This window comes from Lactuca sativa, chromosome 8 (genome assembly GCF_002870075.4).
Source record: "Lactuca sativa cultivar Salinas chromosome 8, Lsat_Salinas_v11, whole genome shotgun sequence".
NCBI lineage: Eukaryota > Viridiplantae > Streptophyta > Magnoliopsida > Asterales > Asteraceae > Lactuca > Lactuca sativa.
This window is the reverse complement of record NC_056630.2, coordinates 194011252-194018513: the sequence shown is the minus strand read 5'-3', so window position 1 is coordinate 194018513 and position 7262 is coordinate 194011252. Positions and strand designations below refer to the sequence as shown.

The 7262-nt window shown below is 40.9% G+C and overlaps 1 long non-coding RNA gene across 1 annotated transcript; it reads left to right on the top strand.

Moving 5' to 3' along the window:
• Nucleotides 1-5206: 5206 nt before the first annotated feature.
• On the top strand, nucleotides 5207-6957 carry LOC122195593 (uncharacterized). The gene is made up of 3 exons (XR_006185978.2): nucleotides 5207-5694; nucleotides 5850-5932; nucleotides 6633-6957. It is a non-coding gene; the product is annotated as an uncharacterized LOC122195593 (long non-coding RNA).
• Nucleotides 6958-7262: the final 305 nt, after the last annotated feature.

Here is a 7262-nt window from a genome sequence, read left to right as displayed (position 1 = left end):
CCCAGTTAGTCACCGACTGACTCCCACCAATCCCTAGCTCTATCCCTCAAACAACCCACAGCAAAGCAGACCTTCGACCCCTTTGGGCAGAAGCTTGTCAACTGTGCAGATAGGATGTCTGCGATCCATCTTCTGGCAGCAATGGGGTCCTTCACCCCGTGAAATTCTGTCGCACCACTCCCCCTGAAGTCCTTGAAGGACAGTGTGCGCCTACTCGACTGGCGGGATGCCAAGTCACTCCTGAATGTCCGGAGGCGATCCTCTATCAGCTCAATAATCCCCTCCTTGATCGACCCGGAAATGACCAGGGTCGCCTCAAGGATACCTTTCGTGATCTCAGACACGATGTAACAACGTAAATTTCAAAACAAAAATTCCATTTTTTGTCACAACCATTTTCACATAAAATGTTTTATAAAATATCCAATAATAGTTATCAAAACATATCGTATCCCAAGATCACAAAAATCAAATCCTCTCTCTAGTGTGTACGAGTCACGCCGGCGCCTTTCCACGGTCCTCGCTAGTACCTGAAACACATAACACAACAACTGTAAGCATAAATGCTTAGCGAGTTCCCCAAAATACCCTTACACACATACGCCTTTCCAGGACATACTCTACATGACCTTCCGGTCCATGTGTCTCAGGGACTTCCATCCCAGTCCCAGTAGACCTTCCGGTCCTACTCGTATCAACCTTCCGGTCCATGACTCCCTGACCTTCCGGTCCACGTCATAATGCCTTCCGGCCCATAGCATACATATCACATACATAACGCATACAGAACATGCAACACATAGCATACAAAACATGCAACTCATAGCATACAAGACCTTCTGGTCACACATAGGTACCTTCCCAGGTATAGTATAGTGAGAAGACTCACCTATGATATCTCGGTAAGTCTCTGTCTCGGTAGAAATGTGATCTAGCCTCCGCCTAATCAGATAAAGCAAATACTCCCATAAATATAATTATACTCCAACCTTTCTTAACATCTTCAGAAGGGTAAAAGACCATTTTACCCCTCTCCTGGCTCAAAGGCCTCACTGTTGACCAAACCCTAAAGTCGACAAAGGTCAACTGTCAAACTTTGACCCGACTCGTTGAGTGCACTTGGGTGACTCGGCGAGTCTACACGTGTCCACTGACTCTCCTAATCCTTCTCTTGGCACGTCGAGTCCTTTTCTTCACTCGACGAGTCACACCTGGCATGAATCGCGGGGCCACCCCGACTCAACTCGCCGAGTCTCAAGAACAACTCGGCGAGTACCGCCTTGAACCCTAGTCCTCTAATCCCCTTCTGACTCACTGAGTTATCCCCCAACTCAGCAAGTCTACTCACAAAGTTATTCGCGTGAAACCCTAACCCTACTCGCCGAGTCTCAAGAACAACTCGACGAGTTCATGCCATGCACCATCTCTATTGACCTCCTGGGTTCAGATCTGTGCCCCTAATCCACAGATATGGCCTTCCCAAGCACGAAAGTCACGTAAAGCTCGAAACTTGATGCTTATATATTAACATAATGGCATCAAATGGTGATTTAGTCCCAAAAATGGCAACCTAAGTCCAATAACCCCAAAATGACTCATAAAGCTCCATGGGTTAAAGTCTCTGGACCTCTTTGAGTCCAGATCCAAAGCACAAACTCGAGAGGGGACTAAATGCTCTACATATTCTTCTTCTAAAGGGTTTAAAAACCCTAACTCTATGAATCAACACCTAAAATTGGAGAAGGTCCGAAGGAATATCTTAATATGAAGCCTTTGATCTCTGAAAACACTAGATTTGCACTTCCTTCAACCTTCTTTTGCCTTGGTCGCCTTCTCCTTCAAATTTCACCAACAAAAGATCAACAATGGCCTCTCTTCTCCTCACAAGCGATCTAGGACTCTCTCTGGGGTGTGGTAGCCGCAAAGGACGGCCATAAGGTCCTTTAAGTAGGTCTCAATCCTTGGAAATTAGGGTTTCATTAAACAGCGTGGACTCGCCGAGTCCACTCATGAACTCGCTGAGTCCAGCTGTGAACTCGCATCCGAATCCGCGACCATACTCGGCGAGTCTAGACGCCAACTCGCCGAGTTCCCCCACAAAACCCAAAAAATAAAGGAACAAAATCTCATACCTGGAAATCCGGGTGTTACACACGATGAACTCGCGTAGCCCATCATCAACCTACTCGGATCCCGCACCCGAGCCTGATCCTGATCCTGACCCAGATCCTGAACCTCCTGCTCCATGTCGCGTAATCGCCATACTGAAAATAAACACAATAATTTCAAGGTCATACATACTCTCGAGAGGTCTCACACATTCTCCAATTTTCTTGGTTCTATCTTAGCCCTCCTTGATTCAAGTACGGATCCTCAGCTTCCAATAGTACGGGCCCATACTACCTTCCACATTTATTCGTAATTTCCTCAAGGATTGCTTCGATTTCACCAAGTCCTTTCTACTAATACTGCTTTCCATCTAATCTCATCCTAGGCTTGTCCTAGGGCATTCTCCGACCTACTCTCTGCCATCAGCTGCACAAAGGAGTCCCCACCATCTTTCCCTATCTAGCTTGTGAATACTATTACATATTCGCTTACCAGCTAGTTAAAACTAGCAGGAACCCCTATAAGCACAAAGCAAGCAGCATTTGTGCATTGAGTAACCACTACCAAGCATAACCTAATCAGGCTATCATATTGTTGACTAACCCGTCCTAGCATATAGCTCAATAAACTCATATAGCAGACATATAAGGCATCCTTCCTAGATCCTCAGCCTAGTCTAGCATTCAGTTCTCATAGTCATATCATGTAACATAACATATCATGTATGGGTGTCTTGGGGAAAACTTACTTGAGCTCGGCCGGTCGCACGCATCACACACCTTGTCCTTTCTTAATACTCCTTTTTTTTAAAATTTAGAAGACTATTCTTCTTGTAAAAATCCTTCAATCCCTCGGTTTGAGTCCAGACACCCCCGAAGGCGTGCCTGAATCCCTCAAACCAAGGCTCTGATACCAGCTTGTAACATCCCAACATCGAGACCCAAAAAAATTTTGTTCAATTATATGACATACAAAAATAGTTTACGGAAAACATCGTTGTTATCATTTCAAACATCAAGTCACAAATCACAAGTCTCGAAAACCATAACATCAAATAGTAAGATGTCAGAGTACAATCCCAAGGTTCTCAAAGCGGAAACCATGTGTGTACGATGCGCTGCTACCTGCCGACTCCTACCCCTTAGCTGAAGAGGTACCAGAAACCAAAACTAAAAGCTGTAAGCACGAAGCTTAGTGAGTTCCCCCATCATACCACATACCATACAATCATACATACTGTCGGGCAATTCTGGGGTGCCCGACCTACCCATGTCAAGTCATTCTAGGGTGCTAACCTACCCATGTCAAGCCATTATGGGGTGCTGACCTACCCGTGTCGGGTCATTCTGGGGTGCCTGCCTACCCTCCGGTATATCTCACCCGGTCACGGGGACTATTTCACCCCCTACTACTATCACATAATAACATATCATAAACATACTGTCAGACATATCCAGGGTGTCCGACCTACCCTTTGGTCCTAACGACCGAATCGGGGGACTATTCCCCTCCTACTACCACTATCACATAGAACATATCATACTAGCACATAGAACACATCAAGTAATAGCAAACCAGACAATTATCACAAAGACAATCATCTCAACTATAATCAGCTACTAGTGGGTCGGCCTTGGTGCCTTAGACCCACTTCTACTAGAGGGTAACTCACCTCAATGTCGTGTAGTGTCTACACTATCCTCGGTGTGAAAATCGACTCTCTCCGACTCCTCAATCCCTACACGACAACTTTTTTAAGTTATCAATTCATACTCATAACCCTTACAAGGGTCACTCAAATCCAAGTCAAAGTCAAGGTCAGAACCTTGGTCAAAGTCAACATCTAGTTGACTCAACTCGCCGAGTTGGTCCACCAACTCACCGAGTCCCCATGTCCACAAAATGTCATAATGCCGTCCCTACTCGTCGAGTGTAGCAAGAGCTCGACGAGTTTGCCATCAACAACACATCGGACTATCTTCAACCGACTCGCCGAGTTCGTCCTTGAACTTGTTGATTCCGTCTTCATATAGTTGGGATATTGCCTTGAACTCGTCGAGTTTGTTCATCCACTCGCTGAGTTCCATGTTTTGCAGGTCCCTAATGAGCCTAGACAACTGAGGGTTCTTCTATCTAGCATCTGGTCCTTCAACAGGAAGGATTTTATGGGGAATGCGACACGACTCGCCGAGTCCCAAGAACGACTCACTGCGTCCCTCATTGTCCAAAACTATCCAGTCGATTTCAGTGGGTCTTAATGCACCCAAATCATAGATCTGGCCTCCTAGGGTCCCTTTTATATGTAAATTTCCAATCTTGACATCCATGCATGGGGGTTTTGGCTCAAAAATCCATAAAAGAGGTGTATATGAAGCATGGGTCTCCCATGACCATAAAGTTGGCACCTTTATGCCATGGGAACCCTCAATGGTTCCAGATCTGAAACACAAACCCATTTTTACTCACACATATAAATATAGCATCACTAAGGCTTAGAAAAGGGGTAGAAAATAGCCCCAATCAAAGATCTAATCAATGCTTAGCCAAGGTTTTAGCTTTATACCTCCAATAAGCTGGAAATGAGGCACAACTTCTGGATCTACTAGCTTCTTCTTGAACTTCCAAGCTTCCTTCTTCTTCTCCAACTTCAAACACACACACACAAAAGGCACCAAAAAGGCTCAAAAACACTTAATAAGGGCTTAGGGTTTCGAGTTAGGGTTTTCTCTGGATTGGGAGAAACAATGGGGGTTGTGTTGGGCGTTATAAGTTGTTTAGATAGGGTGCAAACCCCAAATATTAGGGTTTCATCCAGACAGTCCTACCCGTCGAGTCGGTCTCCCGACTCGTCGAGTAGGTCACTTATCCTGCCGAACCGATGTCGAGTCTACTCGACGAGTTGGGCCTCTAACTCGCCGAGTCCCTGAGCAAACACATGAGATTACTTTAAATTAGAATACGCATCGGGAACCGGGTGTTACATTATCAGATGTGATTATCATATATATATATATATATATATATATATATATATATATATATATATATATATATATATATATATTACTACTTTATAATACATACATCCCACATAATTTTAATTTTAAGACAAAGTCTTAAAAACAAGGAAATAACATCTTGACCTTTAATTTTCATCTTAACTAATCTTAACCTTTAAAATAGATAGATCCAAGTGAATAGATTTAGACCAATAAAAAGACTGCTTTTGAAATACAAACACAAGGAATATTGGTTTCCGATTGCGTCCCTTTCATTGCGTCTCTTGATTTCCTACCACACCAACATAAACCTCACTCAGAGCTCCATCACCACACTCATCCTCTGTTACAATCATATTTTGCCACCTCCGCCACTACACGATCACCCACCTTCTCAATCTCTCTTAATTTACGAATACATAATCAAACCATAGCTACTATCAGCCACCACTCTTCAAAAACAAATCCTAAAACCTCTAAACTTTCTTTGTTATTTTTAGCAAGACATATCAGATTTCCTTGTGCTCACCGTTTCTAATGAAACCCTTGGTTTCTGATTTGTTTTCGATGAGGAACATGAGGAATGGTATGTTTTATTGTAGCCTCCTATTTGTTGTTCTCGTTTCTAATGAAACCCTTGGTTTCTGATTTGTAGCCTCCTATTCCGATACCCAAACCTTCCTCTCTCTCTATATTTCAATCCCTAAAAACCAACTCTCAATCTTGATGTTGTGCATGTAGGAGACACTGAGACAACCGACCAGTTCAAGTTCAAACCTCAACAGCGAGCCTTTTTTTCATTTTACTGCCTTTATATATTCAAGGTAACAACGATTTCAACCCTTAAATATAACTTGATAATGATTTTAAGCCCTAACCTCTTAAACAAAACCTGCAAATGGTTTGATTTCCTCATCTGGTCGATTGAATAGTACAATGACAGATTCAGATTCAAATAAGTTTTAGGTTTTCCTGTATTCCACCACCTAACATCGGCACCAACTTCGCCCCATTCAACCACCAATCGATGAGGCGACTCTTCTTTTCTTTTGTGTTTCTATATCCTCATCTTATTTACCTTTTTTTTCTTCTAAGTTGCTGGTTTGAATCATTTGAATGCTTTGAAATGTCACAGTTATTCCAAATATAAAGTAATAGCTGACTAAACGGAAAAACAATTATGCATGACCAGGGGTGTCTGTTTTAATAAGTTGTGAGAATTTTGGTACCTGTTTTCATTTATCCATTTAATCTGAAGCTTTTATTGCATCAAATGTATATATGAGATCTGACATATATATTTGATTGAAAAGCTTAACGTACTCTTTTCATACTGTTGTGTCATTTGAACTAAAATGATACAACCTATGTTATCCATACCACTACGTTGTTGCTTGATATATAAGCCTTGTACCTGCGTCAATCTGAAAAAGTTAAACAACCACCATCACTATCTCTTTCTCTAAACTCTCTCTAACTGTGTTTTTGTGAATGTTTACATATTGTTATTGTATTTTTGTTTAGTTGTAGATTCTACGAGAAAAAAGAGGACCGGATCAAATGTGTTGGAAAGATACGAACTCAAATGGGTAGATCTGGAATTTATGTTTCTTTATCATAACACATTTTGCTTACGGATTCTTTATTATAGATTAGTTGATTTAATTTTTCATTTTTAATTTGGCTTATATTGTTTGTTTAGATTTTGTACGATTCTCAATCTCTTTATTTATTGTTACAGATTAGATCTTATTTTTAAGTATTGTTTTACTGATGTTGTATTTGTATGGTTTTGAACAAATGGATTTAGTTCTTGTACATATCTCCAGAAAACGTTTCATATATTGGTTTTATATGTATATATTTTGAGCAATTATTTTATTGACTATTGTGAGTTTGTGTATATAATGCATTTCAATGTATTACTTCCTTTTATTTATATTTACTTAACAAAAACTTGATTCGTAAAGGTTTTGTCGTGAGAGAATTTTTCTAAAGAGTATTTATATTCCATTTTATATTAATGTATTATTGTGATGTATTTTATATTTATTTAATATTTGGTTTGTCATTTAAAAAATATAAATCACTTAAATAATTGTAATATTTTTATCAAGGTAACTATGTTAAAATGTATCGTAACCATTTTCATAA